Source organism: Rhinatrema bivittatum, chromosome 9, assembly GCF_901001135.1.
Source record: "Rhinatrema bivittatum chromosome 9, aRhiBiv1.1, whole genome shotgun sequence".
In the NCBI taxonomy this organism is placed as follows: domain Eukaryota; kingdom Metazoa; phylum Chordata; class Amphibia; order Gymnophiona; family Rhinatrematidae; genus Rhinatrema; species Rhinatrema bivittatum.
The window spans coordinates 85,079,043-85,099,468 of NC_042623.1; positions in this window are offsets into that span (position 1 = coordinate 85,079,043).

A 20,426-nucleotide genomic window follows, 5' to 3' on the forward strand; every position below is an offset into this window, starting at 1 on the left:
CCTGAGTCACTTATCTGGCTAAGTAGTACCTACTGACCATAGCTGGATATTCAGCGGCGCCACTTAGCCAGCTAAATCCAACTTATCTGGCTAAGGCCTAGATTCATCATTCCGCTATAAATATAATGGAATGATGAGCCGCTATAAATATAGTGGAATGATGAGCCGTGGCCAGAAAAGGGGTATGGGGGTGATAGTGTGCAGCCAGCTGCATGGCGACAATGTGTTTTTCACCCACCGCAATTGTGGCCACGACACACACTATTGCCCCCTTAGCGCCACCTAAAATGGTGGTGTTATTTCTGGCGCTACTGCTGGCGATAATGTCTAAAACATTATCGCCCGCAGCGCTACCAGAAAAAAAATGTTTCTAACCCTGCATAAACCCCCCCAACCCCTCCCCTTTCCCTAATTTGCAGGTTTAAGTCGTGATGAGGTATTTATCGTGCACGTTGGGGCCCTAACGCACTCGATAAGGCCACATTGTGATCTGATGAATGACCCCCCTGAGCTATTTAAATATCGGGCTCTGTATAATTCCCATCAAAGTACATGAAATGGGTAGGGAGAAGAGGGGACAGTCTCCTGGACTTTCAATTAAAGCACTTTGTAATCTATTTTCTCTCATGAGCAGTACGGACACAAGACATCTAATACAAACAAACATTCCCTGGACATGACAGTCCACATAACAATCCACTAAGGATGTGCAGCACAAAAAATGTAATTTTGGTTCTTTTTTTTGTTTCAAGATTGGGGGAAAGTTGTTTTTCAGCTTGCTTAATGTTTTTTAAGGCTCAGTTATTTCCCAAACTGAAAATAAAAATATTTAAAAACCAAAAAAAGAATGGGCCTCTCTGAGGCACTCCAATGCCCCTTCCACCTGACCAAGACAGTCATGGGACCTATATAGCTGTGCTGAGCATAGCCTAGCTGGATGCTTTCTGGGCCCCTCCAATTCTCTTCCAACCCGAAAAAAAAAATTGCAAGGCCTGAGCCTCCCCAACTGGGCTGAATCAGGCCCAGCCAGGGCCTCCCTAGTCCTTTCCCACCCACCACCCCCCCTCCAGAAACACAGGCCAACCCGCCACTAACCCCCTTCCAAGGAGTCCACAGGATGAAAAAGAACAGGAGTGAAACCAACTCGCTCCTCGCTCGCCCTGCCTCCCAGAAATTTAAACATGGCTCTGGCAGCCCTGACGCTGTCACTGAACTGATGTTACTTCAGCTCCTGTTTCAGCTGCAATTGCACAATATAATGGTGCCAGCCACACCTGAGACAAGTGTTGAAATGACATTGCTTTGGTGTCTCATCAGGACTGTAGCACCATTTTTCCATCTCCGACAGGAAGAGTAGGCATGAGTGGGTTTTGCTTTGGCCTATTTCATCTTAGGGGTAACTGGAGGATGGAAAGGTTCCTTGCCCAGGAAAATATTTCTAGGAATGGGAGGGGCAAGGGGAGGCCCTGACTGGGCATAGCTCAACCTGAAGGGGTCTGAACGCTTCAACCTGACAAAGGACTTCATGTACCAGAATTCCCTGCTTCATGACGGGTTTACTTACAGTCTGCAATACAGCTGTAATTAGGACATTGAGAAACTCTCTGTCAGCACATTGCACATTTTCATTTTTTTTGGCTTCGCTGTTCTTATTCTCTGATAAGCTTTCACTGCTGTAACCTAGATTAGAACAATGGATGTATTATGTGATGGGCTGTATTACTGCAGACTCGCGAATTCCTTTCCAGAACTGCAAGTCCCAGCAGCCTCTCCTGCAGAACATGGGAGAAGTTTCACGAAAGTTCCAGGGTGTCTAGGGAGGGGGTCAGTAGCCCCTTCAGCCGGAATATGCTTGCTCAGCAATGCTTAGAACGCATGTGTAAAAGATAAGAACTGTAAAGTGCATAAGAGTCTGCTCCTGGAGGGGAGGGGCATGCAGTTGTACTGAGCCTTTGTCTTAGCTGCATCTTGCTGGCAATAAAAGTCTATCTTTACGGATCAGTTGTCTGGACCTCCTTACTGACTAAAAAGAGACGGTTACATTTGGCGAGCCTCAGCCAGGAGGTACCGGGGACGCTATTTTAGCCCCCCAGTTGGTCCAGGGGATTTTGTGGCGGAGTGATCCCCCAGACTTGCCTGGTGAGTGGCCACCGCTGAGTTCAGTGATCAGGTATCTGAGGGGGTCATTCCACGGAGATCCTCTGAGACCTTTGGGCTGGTGATCCGGGAAGAAGGCTTTCATGACGTTCGGAAGAACCCTGCAGGCGAGTATTATGGGAATGATGGGAAAAGTGAAGAATAGCTAAAAGAGTAGCAAATAACCGGTCCATCCGTGAGGGGACCGAGGGGGCTTTGATCACACCCCAAGCGGTGGTTTGGTAGGAATTGCATTCCGAAAGCCACGCGCATAAAAAGAGGAAAAAGAAGTAACGCGTACGATAGTGGGAATAGGTTTCTTGTTGTGTGAAAGTGACCCTTTTGTGTCTGATGGATACGGACCCCTTACCTATCCGTCTTCCCTTCCCTCCTTTGTCTGTGAATTCTATCCTGATGGGAGGGGGCGGTTCGACTCCATTAAAAGTCATGACGGAACACTATAGGGAAGTGTTCGATAGACATAAATGTACTAAACCCGGAATGATTCAACGATGCACCCATAGGTGGCCCAGTTTGTGTGTAAATTGGCCTCCGGTAGGAACTTTCGATTTCCAAACGGCCACGAGGGTCCAGAAAATAGTTAGTGAAGAAGGGAATCCGGGTTGCCCTGAGGATATACCGTACATAACTGCTTGGATTGCAGTCATTGAGAATCCTCCGTCGTGGGCAAAGAAGTTAGTGGAGGGAGCCGCCCTCGTAATGGTGGCTCAGGCGCACAAAATGGGGAACTGGAAGTCCCCATTATTAATTAAGGATTGTAATGTATGTAACTGCTATCTGTGAATTGCAAGCACATGTACCAGGGATTTTTTTAATTGTTTTTAATTGTTTTAAACCCTAATAAGAAGAGATTTTGGTTTACAGATGCTGCACAAGACTACTATACAACAAATTAATGTACAGTGTTAAGTTAAAATACTGATTTGATTGCTGGAGAATGCATTTACTGGTGTTGAAGTTTAGAACTTGATGGCAGTTAAGGGTTAACGGCAGAGATAATTACAGGAGAGAGGAGGGAATCGAGCCAGAGGAAAAAAAAAAAAAAAAAGACGTTGAGCCAGTGCGTAGTGCATTCAATATGGCTGTGCGTTTCAATGCTTGTCTCCTATATATTATCTGTTATTTAAAAGTTACATTGGAACGCATGATAAAGTATGAACTCCCTTTTGCTGACGCAGTTTATTTGAAGCTGTCTCTGGGAAATTTAGAGAAATGATTAAGAATGGGTTCTTTGTTAAAGTTTTTCTTGTTGCTTCTTTGGCTAGCAGTAGTTAAATATGCAGAGCTACTCCCTGTTTTAAGGAACTGGCAAGATAAGACAGCCAAGCATGTGCAGCGCTGACTGTGGGAATTACAGGATGCCGTTTGTAAAAAAAAAAAAAAAAAACGGAGAAAACAAAGACTTAATATTAAAAATTTTGATTCAGTGGCAGGCGCAAGATAAGGATTATTGGAAGTTGTGGGCAAGAGAAGGGGCCACTATGCAAGATTAGGAACAAGAGCAAATATGAGTCGGCCCAAATGATAAAGTAGTGGCCCACACACACACACACACACATATATATATATATATATATTGCAATTATGTTCTTTTACCACTGGTGGGGGCTGGGCTCTGGCTATTACCATATGTTCTTAGTGTTTGCAATGTAATTGATACAAGGCTTCCAAGGGTTTGATCATCACTCCTGCACACCTAAAGCGCCCCCCTTGGATCCTTGCCTGCAGATCCAGGTTTACTTTATTGAATTAACCCAATGCCAAACTTACAAGTATGAAGGAAGCAATGTTTTGCAGCTTCTCAGCCTCGTCAGAACTGATTTGCCTCCAGGCGCAGGTCACCTATTCAATTTCCAGATGGACTGTGATCTTTTCATCACATTTTGAGGTGTATTGGAACAGGGATCAGGAAGAGAAGAAAAGGGCCCGTCCCTGCAACCAGGAACTTAATAATAGAGACCCGACATCCGAAAGAAGCTGCAGAAGGCCGAAGGCTTTGAGGGCATGAGCCTCAGCCAGTTAAAAGCTATAGCAGACCAAGTATGTGGAAATAGAGAAGTGGAAGAGAAAAGAGAGAAGCAAGTAGAGACATGAAGGAGAAAGTGACTGTTAGCCGCCGCTCTCGAGGACACGCGGACGGGAAGGAGCCAAGACAATGGCAGACCGCGAAGAGGAGGGGGAACAAGACCCCCCCTTTGGGAAAGAATCAGTGTGCGTACTGCAAAAATGAAGGCCATTGGAAGAGAGACTGTGAAGAATGGCAAAAGAAATACGGGAGCCCTGCAGTGAATACTAACGACAAAAATGGACCTGCACCGACACAAAGGGGCCGAGGAGGAAGGAGATCGGACAACCCCCACTGGCAGATGGCGGGGGAGGCGACAAGGAGCATACAGCCTGAAGAGACCGGGAGGGAAGAATCCCCACTGACCCTCTGGTGGAGATCCACGAGGTAACACAACAAAAATCAGGGGCCTGTTGGACTCAGAGGCCAACGATCTGTCATGACTGCACCAATTGGCCCCCCCGACGAAAGAGACTGTTTCTATAGTGGGTGCCTCAGGTCAGGTACTCACTGCCCCTCTGCAGAAAGAATGAACTATACAAGTAGGCGGGACCATGGTATCCCTTATCGGATGGAACCTGCTGTGTAAGCCTCAGACCACATTGAGATTTCAACCAACAGGGGAAGTTAAAGCCTCCTTCGGGGACCATCCAGTGATACTCATCTGTCCCCTCCAAGAAGAATGGAGACTACATCTTCCCATAGTCGAACGAACCATCGAACATCGATATGAAAACAACACCCCCCTCAACAAAAACGAAGACAACTGATGGATAGTGTACCCCAAGTATGGTCCGAACAGAACCCGGGTGGAATAGCTATCGACGCTACCCCCATATGGATAGAGATGAAACAGAATGCACAGGTGATAAATCAACCTCAATACCCCATTCCATATATGGCCAGACAAGGAATCCAGATACACCTGCAAAGACTGTATGATTTGGGCATTCTCCGGCGAATCCGATCTGCTTGGAACACCCCTCTGTTGCCAGTAAAGAAGCCTGGATCAAATGACTATCGACCAGTACAAGACTTAAGAAAAGTGAATAGTCAAGTAGCAGATCTAGTAGCCCTCGTGCCAAATTCATATTCAATCTTGGCTCAAGTCTCTCCTGCATCCAAGTGGTACAGTGTCATTGATCTCAAAGATGCCTTCTTCTCCGTCCCGGTGGCGGAGGAATGTCAAAAGATTTTTGCTTTCACATGGGAAGATGCAGATACTGGAGTAAAGCAGCAGTACACATGGACACGGTTGCCTTAAGGGTTTAGGCACTCACCTACGCTGTTCGGTGAGCAACTGGCAAAAGATTTAAAGATGTATCAAGTAAAGTATGGGCCAGTCATACAATACGTGGATGACCTTCTGTTGTTTCGAGAGACGTACCTCGAATGTGCGGTATCCACTCTTCAGCTGCTAAAGACGTTGTACTCAAAAGGGTATCGTGCAAGTAAAAAGAAAGCGCAAATCTGTGAATTGGAAGTAGAGTATTTAGGCTTCCAAATACGTGGAGGAACCCGATGTCTGGGGATTTCTCGCACCAGTTCTATAAGAGATCAACCTGTACCCACTTGCAAGAAAGAGCTCCGGGCGTTCCTTGGAGCTGCAGGATACTGTAGGCTGTGGATTGCTAACTATGCTGTTATTGCCCAACCCCTGTTCGACAAGCTGTGGGGTAAAGAGGCAGAATCTCAACCCTTCCAATGGGAAGGAAACGAACTGGCAAGCTTACGTCAATTAAAAGAAGCCTTAATTGAACCACCTGCTTTAGGATTGCCAGATGTAATGAAACCATTCCATCTATTCGTCGATGAAAAGAAAGGAATGGCCATTGGGGTATTGACTCAAACTCTAGAATCATAGGAACGACCTGTTGCATATCTGTCAAAAGGAATGGACAATGTTGCAAAAGGATGGCCAGGTTGTCTTCGAAGCATTGCGGCTGCATGCTTACTAATTCCAGAAGCAGTCAAATTAACTTTTGGACAAACCTTGAACGTAACAACTCCTCATACTATCCAAGGACTACTAGAAACTCATGGGCCAAAATGGATGACTAATTCACGTCTTGTAAAGTATCAAGCTCTGTTATGTGAAACTCCTGAAATTCAAATACAAGACAGCAAAAACTTGAACCCGGCCACTCTTATGCCGGCACCTGAACCAGTTGCCCATGACTGTGAAGAAGTCATGACAATACAGACCTGAGGGATCAACCCTGGCAAGGAGCTTGGACTTTATTCACTGATGGGAGCAGCCAAATCATTCATGAGATACGTTCTGCTGGATATGCTGTTGTATCTGAAGATGAAATCGTTGAGGCTCAACCTCTTCCCCCAGGAACGTCTGCACAAAAAGCTGAACTAATTGCCCTTACTCGAGCTCTGCAGTTGGCAGAAGGACAAACTGTAAATATCTATACAGACTCTAAATATGGCTTTCTTACAATTCAAGTGCATGGAGCATTATAGAGGGAAAACAATTGAACAATGCATCAGAAGTACGTGAATTACTAGACGCAGTTTGGCTACCTCGCAAGGTGGCTGTAATGCATTGCAAAGCACACACCAGGAAATCAAACCCTATTGTCAAGGAAATCAGAGAGCAGATGAAGCAGCAAAAAGGGGCAACTCGGGAACCCTTCCAAGCAGTATTAATTGCATCGAATCATCAGGCTTCAGGCAGTCCTGGAGCTCATCACCAATGACTGCTTTCGCTCTTAAACTCTGGGCAAAACAAAATACCAAAATTATGACTGCAGTGTACCAGAATAGATTGGTTTTAGATTATCCTCTGGCCCAGGAAGGAGGGTTTGTGGAACATTTAACCTCTCCAATTGTTGTTTACAGGTAGATGACCAAAACAAGGTTATCCAAGACATCACTGATCGCATGGTCAAGATGGCACACGTCCCTGTCCAGCAATGGAATAGTGCTTGGGACTGGACCAATGGATTCCGTGGTTGGTTTTCCATGATCGGTGGATTTAAGAGCTTGTTTGTTATCCCAGCCAGTTTAATTCTGTTTGTTTTTTAGGACCCTGAATTATTCCTTTCTTGCTCAAACCGCCTTCGTCGGGTGATGAAGGACATTGCTGAACGCAAAACAGCCACGCAGCTTCTGTCACTGTACATGTATTCCTCTGAGCCTATAGAACCTGTTTAACCATCCTCATGTTTTATCCTGGGCCATCTTCCCATACATGACAAGTTCGGGCTACAAAGGGGGGTGGAGCCATTAGGGCCCATCCGTCTCAAACCCGTGAAGAAACCATCGGACTGTTTGGGAAATTAGGGCCCCCTGAGAACTCAAATTGCTAATTTTCCTTGTTTCTGTTTCTTTCAGCTCCACAGTTGCGTTGTGATGGTGTGATACTTTTCATAAAGAATGATAAGTATCAAAGGGGGGAATGAAGGGGTCTGAACGCTTCAACCTGACAAAGGACTTCATGTACCAGAATTCCCTGCTTCATGACGGGTTTACTTACAGTCTGCAATACAGCTGTAATTAGGACATTGAGAAACTCTCTGTCAGCACATTGCACATTTTCATTTTTTTTGGCTTCGCTGTTCTTATTCTCTGATAAGCTTTCACTGCTGTAACCTAGATTAGAACAATGGATGTATTATGTGATGGGCTGTATTACTGCAGACTCGCGAATTCCTTTCCAGAACTGCAAGTCCCAGCAGCCTCTCCTGCAGAACATGGGAGAAGTTTCACGAAAGTTCCAGGGTGTCTAGGGAGGGGGTCAGTAGCCCCTTCAGCCGGAATATGCTTGCTCAGCAATGCTTAGAACGCATGTGTAAAAGATAAGAACTGTAAAGTGCATAAGAGTCTGCTCCTGGAGGGGAGGGGCATGCAGTTGTACTGAGCCTTTGTCTTAGCTGCATCTTGCTGGCAATAAAAGTCTATCTTTACGGATCAGTTGTCTGGACCTCCTTACTGACTAAAAAGAGACGGTTACAAACCCAGCTGGGTAGGTTCAGGCCCTATAATTTTCATTTGGGGCAGGGGTATTTTTGAGCAAGCCCATTTTTGGTTCATTCCATTTGAAAGGAACCAAAAATGGTCAATCCAAGTCACAAGTATCTGGCAAGTAACCAAACATTAGATAGATCACAAGCTACTACTGCTTATTAATTACTATCATAGCAGTTTATGGATTTATCCATTAGGAACTTATCTAAACCTTTTTAAAACCCAGTTACACTAACTGCTGTAACCACATCCTCTGGCAATGAATTCCAGAGCTGAGTTAAAAAGAATTTTCTTCGATTTGTTTTAAATGAGCTTCTTGCTAACTTCATGGAGTGCCCCCTGGTCCTTCTATTATCTGAGAGACTAATTAACTGATTTACATTAACTTGTTCAAGTCCTTTCATGATTTTGTAGATTTCTATCATATCCCGCCTCAGTCGTCTCTTCTCCAAACTGAACATCCCTAACTTCTTTAGCCTTTCCTCATAGGGCAGCTGTTCCATGCCCCTTATTATTTTGGTCGCCCTTCTCTGCACTTTCTCCAGTGCAGCTATATCCTTTTTGAGATGTGGCGACCAGACACAGTATTCAAGGTGCAATCTCACCATGGAGTGATACAGAGGCATTATGACATCCTCTGTTTTATTTTCCATACCCTTCTTAATAATTCCTAACATTCTGTTTGCTTTTTTGATCACCACAGCACACTGGGCCAACAATTTCAATGTATTATCTACTATGAAGCCTAGATCTCTTTCCTGGGTGCTAACTCCTAAGCTAGAACCTAACATTGTGTACTACAGCAAGGGTTATTTTTCCCTATATGCAGCACTTTGCACTTGTCCACATTAAATTTCATCTGCCATTTGAAAGCCCAAGTACTGCAGTTTAGTACACCCCAAGGTATTTCGCCCTGTGGTAAAATATTGATGGTGGCCCTGCAGCCCAGAGCTTTCATTTTCTTAAAGGGCCCTCATGGCCTATATAACTCCCCTCAGTCCAGTATATGTAAACTTTAGAGGATCTTTCAAGATTCCCGTTCCCAAACCCCTTCCCCTGGCCCATGATATGGCCAAAAAAAGTAATATGTTTTTAAGTGAATGAAAGCCCTAGGTACAGGCCTTTCTCCCTCCCAGAACCCCTCTCTTTTTATAATAAAAGTCCCCTGGAGCTTGCCCCCCTACTCTAGACCATTCCTGACCCCCATTCTTACTGTAACATCACAGATGGCCCAGAGGGGACTTCGCGTATCCCTATGGCTTCAGGCTCAGAACTGCATTTTTCGAAATGGTACCATCCGGCTGAGGTACTACCATTTCCCCTTCAATTGATAAGGGCATAAGTTGAAAACTATCCATGCAGCATCTTTATTTTTCCAGAGACTGAGTAGGGTCTAGTGCAGTGATGGCTAACCTATGACACGCGTGTCAGAGGTGACACGCCGAGACTTTTTGCTGACACACGCAGCGTTTTGTGGACTATCTGGAATTTTTTTTTTTTTTTTTATCGGCTGCGCAGAGCCTTTAAAACTAGTTTTTTATTATCCCCCAAAGACCCCGGGCGCAGCGACAGGCAGATCGGCAAGGCCAAGAAAAAGATCCCATTTAAACGAGCTGATGCTCTTCCTCCTTCCTGCCTGTACGTCCCCGGAAGTAAACGTTGCCGGAGCCGCGTGGGCAGGAAGGAGGGGAAGCATCAGCGCGTGCAGAACTGGAGCAGCACTTGCATTTACAGGCCGCCGCGAATCTCAAGTCGCAGCGGCCCGAGAAGAAGAGGCCCGGTAGCAGGGCCACTGCAGAGCCCATCCTGCGGCGACCCGCGAAGAGGAGGCCCAGAGGTGAGAGAGAGGCTGAGGGTCTGTAGTGTGTGTGTGTGTATGAGATGAGTTGAGAGATTGTGTGTGAGAGTGAGGACCTGAATGTTTGCAGAGACAGCATGTGAGAGCCTCTGTGTGTGTGAGAGAGACAGCATGTGACAGTGAGAGCCTGTGCTTGAGCAAGACAGCATGTGGGAGTGAGAGAATGTGTGTATGAATGATTGTATGAGAGAGAGCATGTGCCAGTGAGAGCCTGTGTGTGTGTGTGTGTGAGAGAGAAAGCATGTGAGAATGAGAACCTGTGTGTTTGAGGGAAGAAGATGGAGAGAAAATAAACAGAAAAAAAGACAATATAAAAGCAATTGGCAAAAAAAATAAGAAAGGAAAGGTGGGAAAAAAAGCCTGTGACCAACCAATTAGAAAACGAAGATCAGACAGCAAAGGTAAAAAACAAAATAAATTACTTTTTAGTGATTGGCACATGTAATCTTTGGGAATGTGCAAGAATAGCACTTTCTCTATGCGGATCTCACAATGTACGAGATCAGCATGGAGGAAGTGGAAGCCCACGGGGCCTGCACAGAGGAGGCAGCAGAATGGGCTTCAGTGTCAGTAGCAGCAATCGGCACCTCCCCAATAGCCATGCGGCAGCAGTGACAGTGGCAGCAGAGGAATGAGAGAGGTTCTGAGGTTGCTGGCAAAAGAGAGGGGGGGGTCTGCCTTTAGTGTGTGCATGTGTATGAATGGGAATCTGCCTGGGGGTGTATGTGTGTGAATGCATGGGTGCCTGCCTGGGGGTGTGTGTGTGTGTGTATGTGTGTGTGTGTGTGTGTATGAGAGAATGAATTGGTGCCTGCCTGGAGGATGGAGCGGGAGTGGTGTGAGAATGACAGGGAGCCTGCCTGGGGGTCAGTGTGTGTGTGAGAATGACTGGGAGCTTGTCTAGATATGTGTGTTTGTGTGTATGTGAGGGAGCCAGTGAGTGTGAGAGCATGAGTGTGTTTGAGAAAATCCAGGGGAGTAAGAGTTTGTGTGTGTGGGGGGGGGGGGGGCAGGGGGGGGGGGGAGAGAGTGTTTTAATTGAAGATTTAGCCAATGAAATTCAGCAACAAAAAAGTCACTAAGGAGGTAAGGTAAAGAATTATTTGTTTTTGCTTTATTAATAAATACAGAAAATATATTAAAATTATAACTTTTTGTTATTAATATTAGAGCTACAAATATCACAAAATTATGGATTTTTCTAGAAGTGACACACCACCCGAGTTATGCTCGCTTCTTTTATGAATTTTGACACACTGAGTGCAAAAGGTTGGCCATCACTGGTCTAGTGCTTAGGGGGCAATCTGGGACCTACTAGGCTGCCAGGGATTAAAAGATATGCTGCTACTCACATGGACAAAGTTCAACTTATCTGGATAAACAGCACTTAAGAACATATGGATATAAGAAATTGACTTAATGGGTCAGACCAAGGGTCCATCAAGTCCAGCATCCTGTTTCCAACAGTGACCAATCAAGATTACAAATACTTGGCAAGTATCCAACCATTAAATAAATCCCATGCTACTGATGTTTGTAATAGCCATGGCTATTCTGTAAGTCAACTTGATTAATAGCAGTTTATGGGCGTCTCCTCCAGGAACCTATCCAAACATTTCTTAAACGTAGGACAGGTGGGTAATAAATGTTTTAAAATAAATAAATGCACATGTAGCAGATCCCCCATTTATGCGGTTATCAGTATCCAGGGGTGCTATGAATCTGAGTTGAAGTCCAGTGGCGGGAAAGAACATCTTTCTGGGCCCCTGTCATGGTCAGTCCCTAGCAAATATAAGGGGTTCACACTCCAGATGGATGAGGTTCTAAAAATGCAGCAAGACCCAAAATAGGTGCAATAAGGAAAGAATCAGCAAAAAGGTTAAGTGGCAATCATCCCAAAGTTCACCCATTCAGCCAGGGGTGCTAAACAAAAAAAAATAAACAGAGACCTGGGTGGCGTTCAAATAAATAGTTTACTGTAACTTAAAACAGAGTATCCAAGCCAATCAAGAATAACAAAATAAGGAAAGCCATGGTCTCTTTGTCCATCTTAGATCTTCTTACTAATCTCCCTTCTCCTGAACCTCCATCCATGTAGAATATATCCTCCCCAGTGAGGGTAAGACAACTGGAGTGACTTTTCAGAATGCACTGGTCAAGATGGAAATTATCCCCAATCTCAAAAACTTTAGAAAAAATCACAAATGCATCAATACTCTCAACTTGTGATCTAACTTCAAAATATCCAAAAGTGTCTAAGCTTTCTCAAGTATAAGAGTCCAAAGCACTTCTTATCACCCTTGCTTCTTCTTGTGTTCAGGCAAAAAAATCCTCTTAATTTGGTCCTTCAGGATCCCAGGGGAATGCATTTCAAACAGGCTGAATCAGTCTGCATAAAAAAAAATCCTCTTTCTGTTCCAAAAATCCTAATTGTAGATCCAGACCTCCAGAGATGAGGAAAAAGGATCCTACACAATCACTGTCTTGAAATCCTGGGGGAATCTTTAGCTTCTCCTAACTCCTCTGTATCTCCAAACCCTCTCAGTTGTTTGTGACCCAGGGATGGGTTTCTGCAATCCACCAACCCACTGAGCATGCTAATGGGGATATTTATTTATATCTCATACAAGCCTCCCCCAAAAAAGGTGGGGTTAGAGCAAAGAGAAGAATCCTAGATATCAAAAACCTCTCCTACTGCCCCGTTCTACAAAAATACTTGAGAGTAGATGTTAGTGACTAGCAAAACCCCATCACACCCATAAATGTTATTGAAAATTCCCCCGAAAGAGCAGTTTCCTGCTCACATCTTGCCCCTGCTTCCTTTCATAGCAAGTTTAGCATTTCCCAAGCAAATATTAAACCACAAGCTTGAAAAAAGGACTTCCCTTATCATTCAAGGTGAAGCTTGGACCTGGATGACTCTCTTAAAAGTAAAAATATACAAAATTTACAAACAAAAATCCATCTGTTAATAAAGACTAAACAATTAAACTGTGAATGTATTTAGATCTAGTGAAAAATAAATGTCAGCACCAAACAATAGTGTTATAAAATGTAACAAAAGTAAAATATGTGTTTAAAAGAACGTGCAGCAGTTTAGAATACCAGAATATGACCATATTTATAATTTAAGAGGTGGTATAAAAACTCTTTCTAAAATCCATATACTTTAGAGACTTCAGCATTTCTGTAAAATGAATAACGAACAGCAAAGTACAAAAGGTTTTTGAAATGCAATCTAACCTGCTCTCCCCCCCCCTCCCCCCCCCATGATCAAAGGTTGCAAAATATGTTTAATGAGGTTTCTGATGGTATAAAAGCAGGATCACTGGATATTACATAGAGGACATAGGGCCCCAGATAGAGTTGTCAACTGCATCCAGATTTCCAGGAAAGGTTAATCAAGTCCTGGTTTTACTTCCATGCATGCAGATACTTACAGACTTGCTTTTCTTAGGGAATACAATAGGGAAGTCAGAATATGTCACAGCAAACAATAGAGTAAAACCAGGACTGGATCAACCTGTCCTGAAAATCTAGAGCCAGTTGGCAACCCTAAGGTCCAGAAGTCACCTGGCTAGTCTCTCAGGGATAGAGAGGGAAGGCAGGGTTTAAAAGTAAATACAGATAGAGAAATTGACTAAACATTTCTAAATGAAAAGGTGAAATGTAAAAGCCGGGCACGTGCCAAAATTGGAGATGGACGCACTTGTAGCACATGTGTGTGTCCACCCGATTTTATAAGCTGTCCACATATGTGCACGTCCCAATGCATGAATATCTTGCATTGCAGAAAAAAAGGAAGGAATGTGAGCACGGCGGGGATGGGGTGTGGATGTTCTGGGGTGCGGCCAAGAGATGTGTGCACAAATGTCTTCAGCGCGTGGGCGTCTGCCCAGATATTGTTGAGCGTAAAGTTACTTCTGCTATGGAAGAGGTGTAAGTCTCTATAATAAAATTTCCAGACATCTCGGGAGTGTTTGAGGGTCCTGGGATACCTGGGGGAGAGTGCTGGCTAAAGAACAAGGGGAGTTCAGAAGACCTAGCTATAGACTGGGGAAAGTGGTTGATGAACTGGTGAAATTGGTCGCGGCGTGGAAGCACACCTGTTATAAAATCCCCTCATTTGCGTGGCTAAAAGTTGAGATCGCGCAGCTGTGCGCTCACACTTGTAAAATTAAGAGCATACATACGTGTCCCAGGGCTATTTTAGAACATGTGCAAGTGTGTGCAGGAGTAGCCTAGTGGTTAGAGCAGTGGGCTACAAAACCAGGGTTCAAATCCCACTGCCTCTCCTTGTGACCTTGGGCACATTCCATTGATTCACATACAAACTTATCCCTAGATGCACTAAGGCCTGGATAGTGAATTGCGCAGTTCTGGGGGGGGGGGGGGTGGGCCTGGGAAAGCCGGCAGCCATTGCATCACTGCGGTGCACTGACTGCTGGCTTTCGCACCGAATAACTACACCATAAGAGGTGTAGTTATTCGGCGCGAAACTGGCGGCGATAAGGCTCCTTACCTTTCGCTGTCAGCAATGTCTTCGTGGCGTCGGCCCAGGTGCCGCCCCGACTCCTCCCCTTCCGGTGCCGACGCCGCCCAGAACCCGCCCCTAAGCCATGATGTTTTATCACAGGGAGGGGTCCCACTATCACAGGGGGTGTTGCTGCAATAGTGGGGCCCCTCCCCCGAAGAAGCATTGCAGCTGTATTGTGCGATCTTTTGAGTCACAGCCAAACACTGTGGCACAAAAGAACGCATTGAGGGGCCCTTTAACAAAATGGCCCGCCCAACCTCATGGGATCCCATCACCTTAAAGTGCCGCAGGCCCAAAATAAAATTGCTGCAAATGGGAAGGTTGAGGGGGGATAAGTGCTGACCTCCATTTCAACCTGGGGCCACCAGTCGAGGCAGCCCCAACACCTCCAAAAAAATAAAAGTATGCGCAAGGCAGTGGCTTCCCCTACAATACACCTCTTTCTTAACCCTGGACTTTACCCCAGTCACATGGAACCATTTTGGAAAATGGAGCTGACTAGGCCGGTTGCAAGGGTACAGAATGATGAATCTAGGGAATAGTTTGTAGTTCGTAGTTTGTATAGCTGAGGAGCATGGTCTTCTTCTCTCTTTCTACCCCAGGGCATTTGGATCTTCTTTTTCACTCTCCTTCCAATCACCTACTATTCTATATTCAAATAAAATAAAGATAGAGAGCCTAACTACACTATCTGTGTGAATTCTCCAGAGAATCAGATAGTAGATTCCCTTTATGTTTTCCAGATGACTTGTTGAACTTAACTAGCTAGTTATGAAAAATAAAGAAGAGATATTTCACTGTTTTAAAGATAGCACAAATGGAATGTGGAGTGTGCAGTGATATTGATGGTACAAATACGCACTCTTTCTGTCTCTCATGATATTTGTGAGGTAATCATTAAGCTTCAATTCTACTTAAGTGCTGGGTCCTACAGGTTGTTTCTATGGATTTCTTTAGCACTTGTTATGTCACTATACTGTGAGCTTTTTCAATAACTGGTATATTCTTACCAGATAAGTTTAGGATTTTCACACCAGGGCTCATTCAAGAAAAAAAAAACCTGATGATTTTCTTGCCTTAAATATATAAACAAGAATTATTTTCACTCCAGCTTTCCAGTGCAGGGTTCGCTAAAGCATATATAAATTCCCGAGCACTTATGCCTTGGAACATTCACCTAATTCAATCCCACTTTAGAGGAGAAATATCCAACTGGGATTGGATTTTAATTCTCAAATTATGTGTGTCATAACAATCTTCTTCAATTTATTCTTTCACTCAATTTTCTGATAAAGCTGAATATAATCCTGTTTCGTCAACTATATTTATTATTAATTGTCACTACCCTATCTGTTACCTTGGCAGTTTACAATTCAAGAATAATAAACACTTTAAATAACTTTTGCACACACTAATCCATTCACCCGTAAGTATGCCTATAAGTGTACCATCTATTTTTACTTTCAATTTGACAATTTGGCAGTTTCTGTGAAAGAGCTTCTGTAGAGCACTTCCGCTCTTGTCACTGTCAACTGTAGTTCTCCTGTGTTCTATAACTTTAAATATATATTTTTTTTCCCATAGTAGGGTCTCTACTTCCCCTGGGAAAAGTAAGTAGTGCCAAAGAAGTGCTAAAGTTATATTTAAGATGACGTAAATTCTCAAACACCCTCCTGCTATAGATAGTAATAAAAGGTTAAAAAAAAGTAAAAATTCAGCTGTCCCCAGAAACCTCAGGACAGAGAGTAATAATGTATTTTAGGTGTCCCTTTGCCAGCTGCTTCACCCTGTTGTTTCTGCCTACATCTTCATGAGGCAAACTGGTTGCCTCTGTGATGGCTTGAGTAGCTGTTTCAAACTGTTTGGAATATTGCTCAGCGCTAGACTACCGATTTCTGTTCAGATCAGAGTTAATTTATACAATAATTTTAATTTTTAAAATAATTTTTCCCTCAGAATATATTCAATAGACACTTTTAAGATGTTTGATGTGAACGTCCTTAATTTTAACCTTGATTCTACCCATAATTTACCACAGAAATGAACTGGTTCTACTCAATATAATATTTACCTGTTTTCAAAAATGAAAAGGAAATGATGGTTTGTTTAAAGGTCCTCTGTCTTTACATTGATATCCCTTTGTGTTATTTTAAATTATTGTATCCAGGTTAATGTTTCTTTTAACTCTTTATATGCACACTGAAAATCACCATAATTCTTAACACTTTAAACTTTTAAAACCCCATCCAGGGTCTGATTAGACTTCCCTGACACTCACACAAATGTCCCCCTGTGCTTATTTTTAATAATATTGATGTGTTTTGCATGCTTTATATATGTTGGTGTCAGGATTGCCATTTTGCTTTCTGGGACTTAAAAACTCTCTGGGGTCCTTTTAAGACCCCTTTTACCATGTATTTTATACATTTTATTTTTGCTTTTTCCTTTTTTTATAATCATATTTATTGAGATTTTTATAATACAAAACTTTAGAACAGTATCACTAATTATCATTATAGGAATTATAAATATGCACAGTTTCCAAACATACAAATTTCCTATATATAAACCTCTATTACCTTCCCCCCACTTTCCTCCCATATTGTAAAATATAGCTCTGCATTTCTGACTGTTACCCTTAAACTATCCTAATTTGGGGGATAAATTAGGATAGTATAGGGATTTTAATGTATTTAATTTTGCTGCTGCAGCACCACAAAACTGGAATAACATCACTACTGAAGTCATTGCAAAATCAAGGCCTGTATTTCCACAGCATGGGGCTTTTCCACTGCCCCCAGATATCTATCGCTATCTTCTCCCAGCAGCGGTAGCTTCCCTAAGGATGCTTCTACTCAATTGAGATGCAACAGTCTGACCCTTTACCAAGACTCTGGGGGAAGGAAGTTGTTGATTACTCTTCTCCCTCCTGTACCATTAAACCACAGGAAGGGCTACCTAGCCCTCCCTGTGGCAAATGAAGCCTCTCTCTCCTCAGAAGGGCCAAAGGAAGCAGCAAACTCCCACAGCTGCCTGTTTCTAACTTCAGCATTATAATGATGCCGAAATGCAGTTCCTTTTCCTTTCTACAGCCTGACACATCTTGGGTACACTGGTCTCAGATCCTGAGCCCTCCACCCATGAGTGGCCCAGGGTAAGAATACATTACCAGGCACTATTTTCCCAGTACTGAGCCTATACTAGCAGCTTCTATTCATCTACAAGCCAACTCTGCCCTACCAACCAGCCGGCTTCATCCATGTCAAACAAGTAAAATAATAAGAATATAAGAAGTTGATATACTGGATCAGACTAAGGGTCCATCAAGCCCAGCATCCTATTTCCAACAGTGATCAAGCCAGGTTGCAAGTACTTAGCAAGTACCCAAGCATTAAATAGATCACATACTACTAAAGCTGGTAATAAGCAGTAGGGATGTGAATCGTTTTTCAACGATTAAAATTATCGTCCGATAATGTTTATATCGTCTTAAATCGTTATAGAACACGATACAATAGAAATTCTAACGATTTATCGTTAAAAATCGTTAAATCGTGTTAGTGCGCACTAACTCCCCGTTAGTGCGCACTAACTCCCCGTTAGTGCGCACTAACTCGATTTAGTGCGCACTAACTGAAAATGATACAAATAAACACTTTCCAGGTCACTGAAGGTCAGTTAGGAATGAATATGTGTTCCTATTGGCTGGCTGCCCTCTTATCTATTGATGTTACCAAGGTTACCACTGAGGTGATGGTTGGGGGGATGGGAAATGGAACTGGAAACTAACGAACACCAACAGAAAATGAAACAAAGTGTTCACACTTCCCAGGTCAGTAAAGGTCACTTAGGAATGAATATGTATGTATGTATTCCTATTGGCTGGCTGTGCTCTTATCTATTGATGTTACCAATATGGTTGGGGGGATGTGAAATGGAAACAGTTGGAAGCTTGACAAAAAAAGTAATGTAATGATCAGCACTCACGTGACTAGAACTTGTTTGTTTATTATTTTTGTTAGCAGGCACCTGAAATGCTAGTGCATGTTGAATTTGCCAATCACTGTGCATTTTAGAAAGGTGGTCCTGGCTGGAACTGTACACAGTTCAAATATATGTAATTGATTGTTGGTAAGTGTATTTTTTAAGTAGCCACACTGGCACCAGTATGCTTACTTTTCCTCCTACTTAACTCACTAGCTCAGCTTTGTAAGAAGGGCTTCTCTGCTTGTGTGTTGTTTTTGTTTGGTGTGAGGAGAGCAGAAACATCAGATCTTTATTCAATCTACTACAGTCATCTCTTACAGTGCCCTATCCCTATTAATACCAGGAGTGTTGTGATCTTCCTGCACACAGTGCCCTAACCCTGATACCAGTCTGAGACAGCTCCCTCCCTGCATTACTAGTGAGAGGCTGGCTTCACAGACAGGGGGGAGCTGCCTGACCCTCACTCCTGACTTCCCCCATGTCCCAGCTAGTGAATGGTGTGTGGGTGAGGGGGGGGGGGTGGATGGTGAAGTCTGAGACAGTTCCCTCCCTGCATTACTAGTGAGAGGCTGGCTTCACAGACAGGGGGGAGCTGCCTGACCCTCACTCCTGACTTCCCCCATGTCCCAGCTAGTGAATGGTGTGTGGGTGAGGGGGGGGGGGGGAGGATGGTGAAGTCTGAGACAGCTCCCTCCCTGCATTACTAGTGAGAGGCTGGCTTCGCAGACAGGGGGGAGCTGCCTGACCCTCACTCCTCCGGGGTATTGTGATCTTCCTGCACACAGTGCCCTATCCCTGATACCAGGGGTGTTGTGATCTTCCTGCATGCAGTGCCCTATCCCTATTAATACCAGGAGTGTTGTGATCTTCCTGCATGCAGTGCCCTATCCCTATTAATACCAGGAGTGTTGTGATCTTCCTGCATGCAGTGCCCTATCCCTGATATCGGGATGTGTGCAAGAAGATCACAACACCCCCGGTATCAGGAATAGGGCACTGTGTGCAGGAAGATCACAACACCCCCAGTATCAGGAATAGGGCACTGTGTGCAGGAAGATCACAACACCCCTGGTATTAGGGATAGGGCACTGTGTGCAGGAAGATCACAACACTCCTGGTATTAATAGGGATAGGGCACTGTGTGCAGGAAGATCACAATACCCCTGGTATCAGGGTTAGGGCACAAGTTCTAGTCACATTGACTGATCACATTACTTGTTTTGTCAAGCTACCAACTGTTTCCATTTCCCATCCCCCATATACTGTCAGTAGGAAACTTGGTAACATGAATAAATAAGAGGGCAGCCAATAGGAATACATATTCATTCCTAAACTGACCTGAAAAGTGTCAAATTGTATCATTTTCAGTTAGTGCGCACTAACTCCCAGTTTGTGCGCACTAACTCCCGTTAGTGCGCACTAACTCGAGTTAGTGCGCACTAATCGGAAAAAACGATTTTTAACGATTTTTTAACTAAAAAATCGTGCCTAAGACGATTTTCTTGCCCTGCCACACGATTTCTATCGTTAAGACGATATGGAAAACGATTCACATCCCTAATAAGCAGTGGCTATTTCCTGAAACAGTGTCCATTTCTTTTAAAAGTTATTAAATGCAGATGGGAACTTCTACACCACAACAGATGGCCATCCACTACAAACAAATTAGCATACAGCAAACACTACAGACTTTACTGTGTATGTAAATATTAATTAGAAAATAAAAGTAATTGTGTAAAAATGACTAAATTATTACTTTCCGAAGCACAGGAAATTCAGACAAATAAAGGAGATTAAGCTCTATTTTGAAAAGTAAATAAAGCAAATGGGTCAGTAAATTGACT